Below are 13,851 nucleotides of genomic sequence, written 5' to 3'. Positions count from 1 at the left end.
CTGCACGGGAGGCGCCCGAGCCATGCACCCCGCAGTCGGAGAGCAGAGCGCGGCCGAGGAGGGAGAGACTGGAGTGAGCCGCCGGAGGAAGTCCCAGGGCCGCGGAGCTACGCCGGGGAGCTGTCCTGGAGAAGCCTTTTCCTCTCCCCTGGACACTTCAAGCAGCGGTGGCGGCAAACCGCGTGAGCTTGCACGCCGGACCGCGAGCCTCCCCTGTTCCGATGTTGCTCCGCTCTCCGGAGATGACAAGTGAGGAAGAAGTGTCCGGCTGGGCCATCCCCTTCAGGTAGATGAAGCCCTGGGTTTGGTCCTTGTCTCCGGGGGGAGAGCCGGAGTGCATGTGTGCGAGCGTGTGTGCATGCGTGTGCGCGTGTGTGCGTGTCTGTATGTGTACTCGGGCTCCGGGTCTAGATTGCCCAGGCTACTCCAGCTGCATTCAGGGACGGAAACTCCCCAGAAAGGCAAAGGAGAGAGCGAGAGAGCGCGAGGAGGCAGGGCAGGCGGGAGGGAGGGGAGCGGCTGAGCGGCAGAGGCAGGCGCTGGGAGATTAGAGAGCTTTTCTCCGCTCTGTCACACCAGACACCCACAGCCACAGAGGGGGTTGCTGAGCCGCCTGCAAGAAGTACATTGTAAATCTTCGCGCAACAAGCCCCGCAGTCACCCCTCTTCCCGACTCCTTAGCCCCACCGCGGCTTTCCCGGAGGGATCGCTGGAGCCTTTAGCTATTAACAGAGAGAGCAAAGGAAGATCCTGCTGGGAAGACGGGGCTGTGTCAGATTTCATATCAGGCTCGCAGGAGGATTTGGATGATTGTATGTAAATTGAAATAAATTCTCCAAAGCCTGAGTGCATATATTATACTGGGTAATGTGTCCAGGTGTGCAGTAGTGAGAAAAAATTAATAATAAAGGTTAGTGAGGAAGCATTAGAATCCTCTGGAAGCACAGGCCAAAGAAAGCGGACATTTTCCCCATAGAATATTTCTAATTTTAGATGGGGAAATGATTAAGATGTAAAGCCTACAGTGTCATATTTAGCACCCCAAAGTGGAAAGTGAAAAGCTGGACATGAGCCCCATGACTTTAGACTTGCTGGGACCAGGAACAAATATACTCCACAACTGGTCACCTGCCCTAGCCTCAGTTCCTCTCCTGCAGCTTTCCAGTGTTATCCTAAAGAATGGTCTAAACTTTGCTAGAACGGTTATCAATAGGAAGGGTTTGCTAACAGCAGGAAGCATCGGAACAGGTTCCTAGCCTATTGGCTGGTCATAGACTCTTGTCTGAATTGATGGGAATAATAGTGAAGAGTATTTCACTTCTGAAGTCTATAGTACCCTTTACAGGAGTACACGGGATCTCTAACCCTCAGAATTTATACGAAGAACTCTAATTGAAACGATATTTAGAAACAGCCACCCCAAAGGTGACAGCTGAGAGGCCAGAGTCTCTAGTTTCTAAAAAAAAAAGAAAAAGAAAAAGAAAAAAAAAGTGTTATTGACTTCAGCATCAATTTTAAAAAAAGCACAAAACAGAAAGCAATAATTCCTTTTTACATATTTTTTCAGACCATCAAATCTGAGAAGTGTTTAAAAAGTCACATCTATCATTATTTTCCTTACAAAAGGAATGTTTAGTGACACCAGCTTTGGAGGACTGAAAAGACACAATTAAAATATTGTGTTTGGCTTTAAAAGCATAACCAAAGAGAAGAAATCAAATACACATTCATTTTAGCCTGATAGCCACTAAAAAGAAAGCCCTGCTCCAGGAAGCCCTTTTCCATTTATTCCCACATGGGATACATGCTCAATGCCGTACATTCCAAGTGTCCATTTGAATCATTTTGAAATGATGATGAAAGTACGTGCCAGGGTGGGTTTTTTTAAGCATGTTGTATGTGGGCTGTTAGCAACAGACCAAGGGAAATGCCACATTCTGTTCAAGTTACTTTTTTCTGCTCTGTTTTTAAATGTCTATGCTCTTGCTGTCCATATGTGTCTGGTTATATGCATTTTAGGAGTTGAGGAGTCGGGGTTCATTAGTCTTTTTCCATAGAATCAAAAAATACTGGGTAGGCAAGCAAAAGGAGCCCTGTGACTCTCAGCCGGTCATCGAACTTCTCTAACTTCAGGGTTCTAATCTAGAAATTCAGGATTATTGATCTAAGGTCCATAGATTCAGTGTATCTGATTATCAGAGACTTCTGGAACCACCCCCCAGAAGCTGAGAACCATCGCCTAAATGAGGAAGTTACCCACTAAGGGACCTTTCTCTCTCAAAAATTATAGTACTCAAGAAGAGTCAAGGAGGGCTTTTTTGGTGCTTCTTTGTAGTTGAGAATGTTTATGTACTTCTGAAAATTATGGCAAAGCAACTCTCAAATATTTTGTAATTAAATAATGCATTTACCAACTAGTAAAATCTCTCTACTGAGTGTGATTAATTTAGTAAATAGATTCTTTTTGAGACCCAAATGGAGTGGACCCAAGTGTGTTAACACAGAGGAGACTCAACTTCCTATTAATAGTTCCTTGATTCCCCTTAGATGTGATTCATCCAATAAACTCACTATCAAGGTCAAATGGGTAAATATCCTTTTTCTTATATCAATATTATTTAAAAGTCCTGGTGTGTTTTTCTTTTTTAATTCCTGGAGTATATTGCACCCTTATCTGACAGCGAACCACTTTGGTAAAATTATTTTAACATATTTTTCTAAAGAATGTTCATTGAACTCTCAAACCAAAAAGTAATAATCATAATAAAAATGAAGTATCATCTCAAATTGTGTACCTCACAAAAATATTAAAAAGGTGATTCACTGATTTTTGTTTAAAAACTCCTTTCATTGCTGTAGGCCCTTGGATTCCATGTAAGTTTGATTTTCCTGATGCGAGAGTCATGCAATCCTCTAATGAAGAGACTAAGACTTCCCAAAGTGTCTGATGGTCCTCTCACAAACATAATTATGCTGGAAGATTTTATGAGTACTTCTTTTAGCAGATTAACATTATAGAGTCACTTTGGCCAGATTTGATTCAAAGACTTTTCAAAGTGAATGTTTAATATACATGAGGCCAAAAAGAAGCTGTTTTTAATTAAATCTACACCTTGGGCATATAAATAATCAAAATGAACTGTCTTTAGTGAGTGTGCTTTCAGAGTCTTTAAATCGTTGGTTATTATATACTTGAATTTTTTTTCTTTTCACAGTGGTTCATATGTAGAAATACAGCTTAAGTGTTCTTGTGTACTCAGTCCCTCCCAATGTGATTAGCATTTCACATCCAGAATCAACCTGACTAAGGAGAAAACTAGATCCTGTTCTGTCCTCACCTCTCTATTACTTAATGGATTCAGGTTCTTCATGTGTTAATATAAAGGAAATAGCTAGCTCTTGGATTCTATGAGAAAAAAAAAAAAATCCAGAAACCAATACTCTCCTCCTTGTCCCTCTCAAGAAAATTTTAATTAATCTTTTCCATTAAACAGAAAAAAATGAATGAAAACTAAAACTTTTATGAGTAAAGAGACTTGACAAAAAATGACAGTGTAATAGGAAATGCACAGAAGAAAAGAAACAAATAAACCTCACAACGCCCGTCAAAACAGGAAGGATGTATTTTATGAGAGGGATACGCTTCTGAAGACCTCACACAACTGGAGACCAGTGCTGAAAATAAATGGTGGAAGGCTCCATTGCCAGCTACTGTGGTGCCGTCACGTGGCAAGAGCTAAAAAGCAGTCTGAAATTGGAAACTAATCATTTGATGAATTTCTAATTTGTAGAAATTTACATTACCACAAATTGTATTCATATTTCTAGATTAATGCACACTTTTAAATTTTTATAACACTTAACCCCACTGCATCTTCAATACTATTGAGAGGCTTCATGCAAGAACTACCCTTCCAGAATAGAACATTTCTCAAGGTCTTGAAGATGGAGAGAAATGGTTTAAAATCAGCTATCATTGAGATAGTGAAATTTCATGATGTCTTAGTCTGCCAACTATAGTTAACATCTTGGTTTTAACTGTTAGTTGTCCAACTTATTTTTACAATCTATTTATATATTTACTACATCTTATAAATCTTAGGAAAGCCTCATAATTCTGCTTATACAAAGACAGAACAAGTTTTAGGCATCAACAGGGCCTCTCTAGATGGTAAATGTAAGGAAAAGCATGATCAAATGTTCCACAGTGTCCTTCCCAATTCCAGTGTAAAATATTATATCCAGAGAAGAGAGAACTAGGATCTTCAGAGGGTCGTATTTTTATGTGGAGGATTCACATACTAGGCTAAAACTCTTCACTGTTCACTGAAGCTCTTTGCTTTATGATCTCAGAAAGAAAGCTCCATAAAAAGACAAAGTATGTACCATGGAAATGTTTACAGTTTATTCATGAAACCGGCAAACATAATATACACCAACAGCTACAAACGGAATAGAAATTGGATAACTTCGCAGAGATACTTCTATTAAACTAGCCAATTTGTCTGGTAGCACAAGAAATGGAAATAGTAAATATACCAATACAGTCATTACCGTGAAGACAAGTTGCTCAAATCCCTGTTTCTAGGTAAATATGACAGGCAGAATTAATGAGAAAAATAATAGCTAAGATTTTGATCTAGGGCTTAACTTGTGCCAGGTATTTGTCTAAGCATTTTATGTTTTCTCAATTATTCATGAAAATAACCACCATGAGATCAATGTAGTTATTTCTCCCATTTGACAATTGAGGAAATTGAGGCTCAGAGAGATTAAACATCTTGCCCCAAATCATTTACTAGTTGATGACAAAGCTGGAATTGAAAACCAGACAGCGTTACTGCATCCCCTGCACACTTAACTATCCTGCCATCCTACTTCCCGAAAGGAAAGCCAAATGTACATTACCCAATCACATAATTAATTTTGGCTATCGAAATTGCGAACTCAGTGCTGGACACTCTGCTAGAAGCGTGGTGCTGGACCGAACAACCTGGTCTATGCCCTCATTGGAGGGGGCGGCACGTGGCACCAGCACAAGACTAGTGTTATATGTTTGTTAATAAAATGAATCCATAAAGAATGATAGTTGGACCCTGAGCAGAGTAATAATTATCATTTTGTAAAGTAATGGAAAAAAAGAGAAAAAGAACATTATTCATCCTGATTGGAAAACTTAATTTGAAAGAGTTGACTGTAGCTTATTTTCATACTGCAAAACAAGCAGTTTATAAACCTTAGAAATCTCACCTCTTGAATGGACCAAAAATGTATTTTAATCCAAACTTATGTGACAACTCAGATTCACATGATCAGAATGGCGCCTCATCTCTTTCAAACCATGAGATGTATCTGCTTCCAAGGTACACTTGGATACTAAAGTCACAAAAAGATGTAAAATATCTTGCTTTATTTCTTCTCCATGTATCTTCTAGTCCAGATCTCTTTTCTTCCTTCCAACTATTTTCTCTCTACCCATCTAATCAAAAAGTATACTGCTTATGTATTAAAACCTTCACTTATTACAGACATAAGTTTGACATGTAAATGTTTATTAGTATAGCTCCTTCAACAAGGTACTTACGATACTTTCTTAGGTTTGAATAGCAAGTGGTTATTGTAAATGGGCTGATAAAGAGAAATTAGGAGAAGTACAATAGAGTTTTTCTCTACTAGATAATAAAATATCACCATATGTGAGTTTTGAAAGCTGATTTTAAACTACAGTGTTTTCTCAATTTTAATAACAAGTTTTGCTGGATCAGTCTTCTGATCAAAGACACAGTCATTTCCAAATGAGAAACACACCTTCTATTAGAAAATACTTCAAGATATTAATTTATATATGTGTATATATACTTATATTTATATATTTTTTAATTTTGCCAGAGAACATGCATGCTCACTGGAAAGAGACAGAGAGAGAGAAAATGAGAAAGCCCCCACCATGGGGCATGGTCATACCACAATCCCTTCTCTTAGACTGCTTGTTTGACCACATGGGATCCAGCCGCCTTAACCACCAGGCCACGAGTGCCCCAAAGCACATTGTTTTCTGGGTTTTTGTTTGTTTGTTTGGTTGGTTGGTTGATTTTGGTTTTTCAGAGAGAGGTTTTTGATAGGGCACATAGCTATACGAATGGCCATGCTACAATCACTTCTCCTCCATTCTCCCATTGGGATTTTAGACATGCACACACACGTACATGATGTAAGTTTTAAGCCACCGGGTCCAGGACTCAAACTGCCATCAATTACATGGGAGTCAGCGACGCAACCATTACACCATCTGCTGGTCTCAAATCACGTTGTTTTAACGGCACTGAATTTTTACTTTGAAACTAAGGAAAGTGATGTGTCATAGCTTCTTTTCTTCAAATTTTAAGTCTGTGCATAAATGTCTTCTTAATCATGAACTGAAGAATAGCCTTTTTATTTTTAGCCTAGCTCTTCTCCTTGCACATATTCATAAATGTTTCCTTGAAAAAGACCCACTCCCTTCTACTGTATAGCATTATAATTAAGAGCTCTCCATGCCTTTTTAATTCTGAGTTACATATTACGGTCACACCAATATCATCCCACCTGTTCTTTCTCTGACATGGTTTTCTGAGAGCATTCCCCCATTCACTTCTTTATACAGACTCAAAAGGTACTTTCCAGCTGCCATGAAAGTTAGGTGAACTATGTATTTAGAGATCCAGGAATTATTCTTGAAGTTCAATAATTAGACTTTGGCTAAAATGCCTTTTTCTCGATTAAATAAAAAAGTTATCTGTAGATGAGCCAGCAGGTGGCATGGTGTTTAAGGTGACTGGTGTCCGGATTCCACATGGCCAGCTCTATGGTTTGTGTTTCAGACCCAGAGACTTGAAAAACACACTGGGCTTGTGTACAGTGTGCCAAAAATTTCCAAACAGTGAATGGAGAGAGGATTGCAGCATGGTGATCCCCACTGGAGAGTGATTTCTCACTTTCCCACTCTCTATCTCTGATGAGCACATGTGCCCTATAGCAAAACTCTAATATATACATATATATATATATATGTATAGGTTCTTACTACAAATACTAAAAGTCTAAATATATTGAGAGACGAGTAGATGGCATAATGGTTATGTCGCTGGACTCCCACACACTTGACGCTATTCAAGTCCCAGACCTGGTGACTTAAAACTTACACCAGGCATGTGTGTGTGCATGCCAAAGATCCAAGAGGAAAATGGAGAAGAAAGAAGATTACAGCATGACTGTCTCCCCTGGGGGGGAGGGGCAATTTTGCGCTTTCTGTCTCTCTGTCTCTCCGGCAGGCACATGTACACTATAGCAAAAAACCTCTCTTAAAAAAAATATAGTCTAAATATATCAAATTATGAATGTTATAAAGTTAAATACATTGGGATTGTGTCTAAATATATCAAATTATGAATGTTATAAAAATAAATACGTTGGGATTTCTTTTACATTTATTGTAAATATTAAGTGCTAGTCTGTAGGAAAAAAGAATGAACTTGAAGATGACTGTTTTGAGCAAATAACATTAACATTTGTATGATCAAATAGGTTTAATTTACTTACTAGAATTGATTTAGTATGTAGCTTGCCTGTGATCTTCACTTTTGTCACTTTTCTCTTTAGTGCCACCTTGTGGGTTAGCCAGTAACAATAAATATATAGGGGTTTTTTTAGGTGTTTTTTGGATTGTTCATTTTTCCTTTTTTTCCCCCTCTCACTCTGCTGTGTTAAAGCTAGTCTTACAAAGTAGTGTAGCAAAACACAAACGTGAGACATTTCTTTATTTTCTCAGAGAAGCAGCCACTTCACCAGGAGATATTTGCCATAATTCCGCAATTGGCTATTCTGGACACTAGAACACATTTTCAGAAATTAGAAATATTGAAGTCTACACAAAAATCGATGTTAATTTACAGGATAATCACCAAACTTACCTTGGATAACATAAGTGGCAAGCTCTGTCTTGTGATTTTTTTTATAAGAAAAATGTTTTCTTAACTCAGTATCATCATTTCTACAACAGTGTCCCATGAGAATTGATTCTGGGTGATTTGAAACGCTGCTTAATCCTGTTTTAGAAAAAGCTCCCACATCTGATTTAGTCTCATAGGCAGTTCACTTCTCAAAACCGGTTGAATTTGCATTACTCGATTTATTTTTTAATTATGTTGCAGATATAAGGAAAAACACCAGTGCAGTATATGGGAAGGACTTTTGAAAATCGAGATGCATAAGAGATGTGTTACGTGTTCCCTAACATGCTCCACGTATTAGAGATGCTGTAATAATCTTTTGAACAACCAAATGAAAAGAAATGGCTTCACCTGAACATGGTGAAATTTACTGCTAAGTTTTCCTGTGTTGTGGCAGAGAAATAAATTTTGAAATTGCATTTATGAAGTCATTTCAGAACAAGTGGCAATCATATGTAATCAGTTCACTCTGAATGAATAAGTGAATATCTGAACTCCACCCACCCTATTAAGAGTTGAAGGTTGTACCATGTGTTATTCAAAATTTTAATTTTGCCTAGATGTGCAAATAGACCTCAGATGTGACCTATAACCTGAATGTCATAAGCTATCTATTATCTATGCTGGAAGCACACCACCACCAACAACAAAAAAATTTAAGTATTTTTATAGGCTTGCTAAAATCCTATTATAGAACCAGGGCAGTCAAATACCATCCATAAGGCTGCAAAAACCTTAGAATTTAACTCCTTAGTTATTTTTAAATTGAACAAGTCTTGAACCTTGTCTCTGAAAGTAATGTATTGTGTTTTCCAACTCAAGCAATGCATTTTAATTGTTAATTTTTACACCCTTTGATATTTAAATTTCTCCATGACATTCTGACACATACGCAGTATTCCATGATTTTGATATAGAAACAAATTAAAAGACTCCTTAGAATGGTAGCAGTTAATCTATAGTCCTCCGTTTAACCTCTGCATGACTGAGTTTAGCCAAAACAAACAACTGGAGGAAGGGCTTTCTTACCTGAGAACCATGAAGTTCTAATCATCTGATTCAATTTCACCTTTAATAATAAAAGTGCCTTACTTCAATTTAAGCTGAATTAACTGCCATAACACCCTCCAGAAAACTCTTTGGACATGTGCAATTTGGGGGACATAGGGGCTATACATACAGTCTTGCACCTTATGCAAAAAAAATATATTATTCAAAAAATAAGTTATACCATTATTCAGAACATAACTTCGGCAGTAAATTTTCTCCTCTTCTAATTTTTGTTACATTCTTGTTAAATAAATGAAGTGTTTAAAACAAGTTATAGGAAGCAAAAGACATGTCATCTTCACTCTGTTACAGATACCGATTAAGCAGATCCTAATTAATTGGGCTACATTATATACCAACAGACATTTCCTTTAATGTCAAAAGGCTTTAATGATCCGTTTTCAATTTCTCTTAAAGTGAGACTTCCCAAAATATTTTCTTGACATTTCGAGAATTTCATTTTTAGTTTTGAAGGATCATTTTTTTCTTTTAATATTCCAGTGTGGAAAAGTAATGAACATTGATTTGTTTTTAGAAGTGCTAATATCCAACGAGGTAAACTTAGTAAGTGATGGCTATTCATGTTCTCTTTTGTCTTCTCGACAGAAAATCAAAGCTATTTAAAAGTAAAGGATGTGTTTAAAATCAATTGTATGTCCACAAGTTAACATTAATGTTTACAAACAGTTTCAGTGGTCATGGCATCTTATTTGGGTGTATACGTATCTTTATTTATCGCCATCTGTCTTTAAAGATAAATACAAAAATAGATGAGAGTGATATATATTTGTGGATTTTCTGAAAAACATTTACTGTCACTCAGCTAACCTGCAGGGCTGTAAAATGCAGAAAGAGTTTCTTGTACCATCCTCTCATGTTCAGGGCTTGCCAAGAGAGTCAAATTGAGTTGCTAATGTGATAATCATCCAAATATATCATGCTAACACCATGATTATGGGATCATGACTTTATTTCTATGAGATTTACCTATCATAGCTCTCTGTCTAATGGTCAGTGTTCAAGAGCAGTTCTGTTTTTCACGTTCAGAGCAGAAGCTCTACCTTCTAGGACGTGCAAATAATCAACTTTTGGCAACATTATAAAATATAATCCATATTACGAATCAAACAGAGTGAGCCCTCAAATCTGATTGCCTAAGGCTCAACATGTTAATACTCCTGAAATACCTTGTACACATTAGCTAGCTGAAATTGCATTAAAACAAAAGAATGTAACTGTGGTCTGGGCCTCAGTCTCACCTCATTTACCTTTGCCTGCTGCTGCCCGCCTGAGAGGACAACCTGCCACCAGCCCTCACCTCCTGTCTGTACCCACAATTCCAAACATTATCTTGAACAACTTCATTTTCTAGTGTTCCATAGTGAACTGACTTCACCAAATTTCGCTCTACGTGCAAAGTTCTCCGGTTATTTTTTTCTTCTCAGGGTTACAAATTGAAGAGATGCAGAACCTGTTCTAAATGAAGTGGATTTTTTTTAAAAATTCAGTCAAGCGATAATGTCATGAAAAAGCACACTGAATTTTTCAATTCCCAGGCAATTGATTCTAAAAAAGAAACCGTTCTAAATTGTCCATGTGCTTTCATTTATTAGTCTAGAGCTCTGCCCCAACGAATTATTCACTGAGGTAATACAGAGAACATCAGGATAACTTGCTTTTCTAATACCTTGTGCCTACAGACTCTATAGAATTAAAGTCATACCAGCAGCAAAAGAAAGTCTGTTAGTGGCTAAAAGAGCATCTGAAAGGAAGAGGTGAAGAGCCAAGCCCATTTCTAAAAGCCAGATTCTAAAGAAAGTAAATATCGTAGGCATCATTGCTTATTTATTTATAATCGCTGAAGAATTTCTTCCAAAGTCTCAAAAAAGTTCCTGCCAGCCATGTAATCTCGTACAGAGAAATTTATTAAATGTTACCTGATTTTGTAAAGTCCAGACGACTTTAAACTAGGCTGAATACCCTTCCTTTACACAATAGCCATTCAAACATTGTGCAGTTAACAAACACTGGAGCCAGCAGATGGCATAGTGGTTATGTCTCTGGACTCCATGGCTAAGCATGGTTGGAGTCTCAAATCCAGTGGCTTGAAACTCATGCTGGGCATGAGTGCATTAATGCCCAAGATCCTGGTAGGAGAACAGAGAAGAAGGGATTGCTGTGTGGCCATCCCCCATAGGGGCGGGGGCTGATTTCTCACTTGCCCTCTCATTGTCTCTCTCTCTCTTTCTCTCTGTATGGCAAGAACTTGTGCCCTAAAGCAAAAACCTCTAAAAAAATAAAAACTAAACAAAATAACAAGTGAACAGTGCTTTAGTTGAAAGATAATTTCCCATACCCTTTGGAGGCCGCTCCACCATCACCAAGATCTAGAAAACTATAGCCACTATGCATGGTGTATTTTTCTCAGAAAACCATTTTCTACTTCCTTTGTTAATATTTAATAACTTTCAAAAAAAGGAAGAAATAAATGGGAAAAATATCCCAGATAGTTTCAAAATTCCTATTTTTAAATTTTGCTTAAATTGAGACTTTCAAATATGTAAAATAGTGTATGAAAGGGATTTTTAAAGAAATATTTAGAAATGACTTTCTGCCTCTATCATTATACATCACTGTAAACTATGGAAAGCAACTTAGCAACAGCTATCGAAAATTTACAAATCTAAAAGCTATAACAAGACTTTTGAAACACATTGTATTGTGAGTGTTGGCATGATTCTCTGATACTAGAAAAAAAATTTCCAGCCAAGTCAAGTAGATACAAAGCAAGCAAAGTCTTTGGGATATACTGAATCCTTCCTAAGTAAGCGTATGCTAAGTGAGTAAGTGCTCCATTCCATAGTATTTGTCATCAGCTCCTTGGCCCTTGTTACTTCCTTCTTTGATTTAAGGCTTATGTCATCCTTCCCACTCAGCATGCTTTTGGCCTTCATGCCCAGTAAGCATGCTCTTCAGTGTGGCCTTTTATGAACTGCCCCAGTGAGCTGCTCTACTGGATTTGGTCCCATAGTCAGACACTACTTTTCCTTAGCTCTGCCCTAGAAACTTGGCACTAGACAATTAATTGAAAGCATTTAGTCTATATTTTAGAGGAGATGAACTAGGAAAATAAAAGTTGAATCATTCTCCTGCATAATCCAAGTAGTAAGTAAGACTTATAATGAGTAATCCCTTCAGCTTCAATTTTGGAAACCAAAGTGATGTATTCTGGAGGGGGATTTGACTAGCTTTGAGACAATGTGGGCTATATATTAGAGTCACACTTCACACCGGAGTTAGATTCTGAAGTCAGTATGTAAGGTAAGATGCACCTTGGGTCAAATGTGCTCTTGAAAATAAATCCCCTAATGATAAAAGGCAGTAAACCATGGTTTTGTGAATCCATTCCTATACAGAAATACATATATACAGAGGTAACTGTAAAGCATGTGCAGTATATAGTATGCATTATTACAATATTTCCAGTTTTTTTAATTAAGATGGATCTAAATAAATAAAATATCCACATGCTATGACCATTATTTTAATAACAGTGCTACCAATTTACTACTGTTTATAACAGCCAGCGAATGCAAAAAGTTCAGTTAAAATATTATAGTAATGTCTGCCTTTTCTTTCCAACGGACAGTCCAGTGGATATCAAGGCCCACACGAATGGAGCATTAGGGTGGGTAGGAGGACAGTTTGGCAGGGTCAGGGACCCTGAGGGAAGTGTTGCTGAGCTCATCAGAGACCTGGCAGGATTGGGAGCCTGGCTACATTCAGGGGATGGGGTTTCTTCACTGCTAGACAGCGTACAAATATGAAAACCAGAAAAACTCTGTGGTATTCAACTGGATATAAATATATAATTATATATATAATCGCATACATGCTATATATGTTGATTTGATAAATTATATATAACACATATAAAACATGTAAATAGCCAGGCGCGTGTGCATGCGTGCCCAAAATCCCGAGGGGAGAATGGAGGAGAAGGGATTGCGGCGTGGCCATCCCCCCTGGGGGGTGATTTTTCACTTTCTGTCTGTCTCTCTCTGTCTGTTTGGTGAGTGCACGCGCCCTATAGTGAAAACCTCTCAAAAAAATAAATAAATAAATAAAACATGTAAATAAACATGGATTTAAGTGTGTGTATATCCATTAAAAGGACCCAAGATCGCTCTCTTTTTTTGGAGAGGTTTTTGCTATAGGTCGCATGCACGTCCCAGAAAGACAGAGAGACAGAAAGTGAGAAATCACCCCCAGGGGGGACGGCCCCGCCACAATCCCTTTTCATCCATTCTCCTCTCAGGATCTTGGGCACACACACACACATATGCCCAGCGTGAGTATAAGCCACCAGGTCTGGGACTCGAACCACAGACGACTACATGGGAGTCCAGTGACATAGCCATTAGGCTAACTGCTAGTCCCAAGATCATTCCTTTTGGCCAGAACTACCATCTTCTAGTGTTTTACCAAAATGGCCCCTGATATATGTTCTCTAGACTTTTTAGAAAACATGAGTGGTTCCTTTGGCAACATACATGCAAATCTACCAGAAAGGTGATATTGTAGACATCAAGGGAATGGATACTGCTCAAAAAGGAATGCCCCACAAATGTTACCATGGCAAAACTGAGAGAGTCTACAGTGTTACCCAGCATGCTGTTGGCATTGTTGTAAACAAACAAGTTAAGGGCAAGATTCTTACCAAGAGAGCTAATGTGCATATTGAGCATATTAAGCATTCTAAGAGCAGAGATAGCTTCCTAAAACATGTAAAGGAAAATGATCAGAAAAAGAA

The sequence above is a fragment of the Tupaia chinensis genome, unplaced genomic scaffold, assembly GCF_000334495.1.
Source record: "Tupaia chinensis unplaced genomic scaffold, TupChi_1.0 Scaffold000168_1, whole genome shotgun sequence".
Taxonomy (NCBI): Eukaryota; Metazoa; Chordata; class Mammalia; order Scandentia; family Tupaiidae; genus Tupaia; species Tupaia belangeri.
This window is presented reverse-complemented; position numbering follows the sequence as displayed.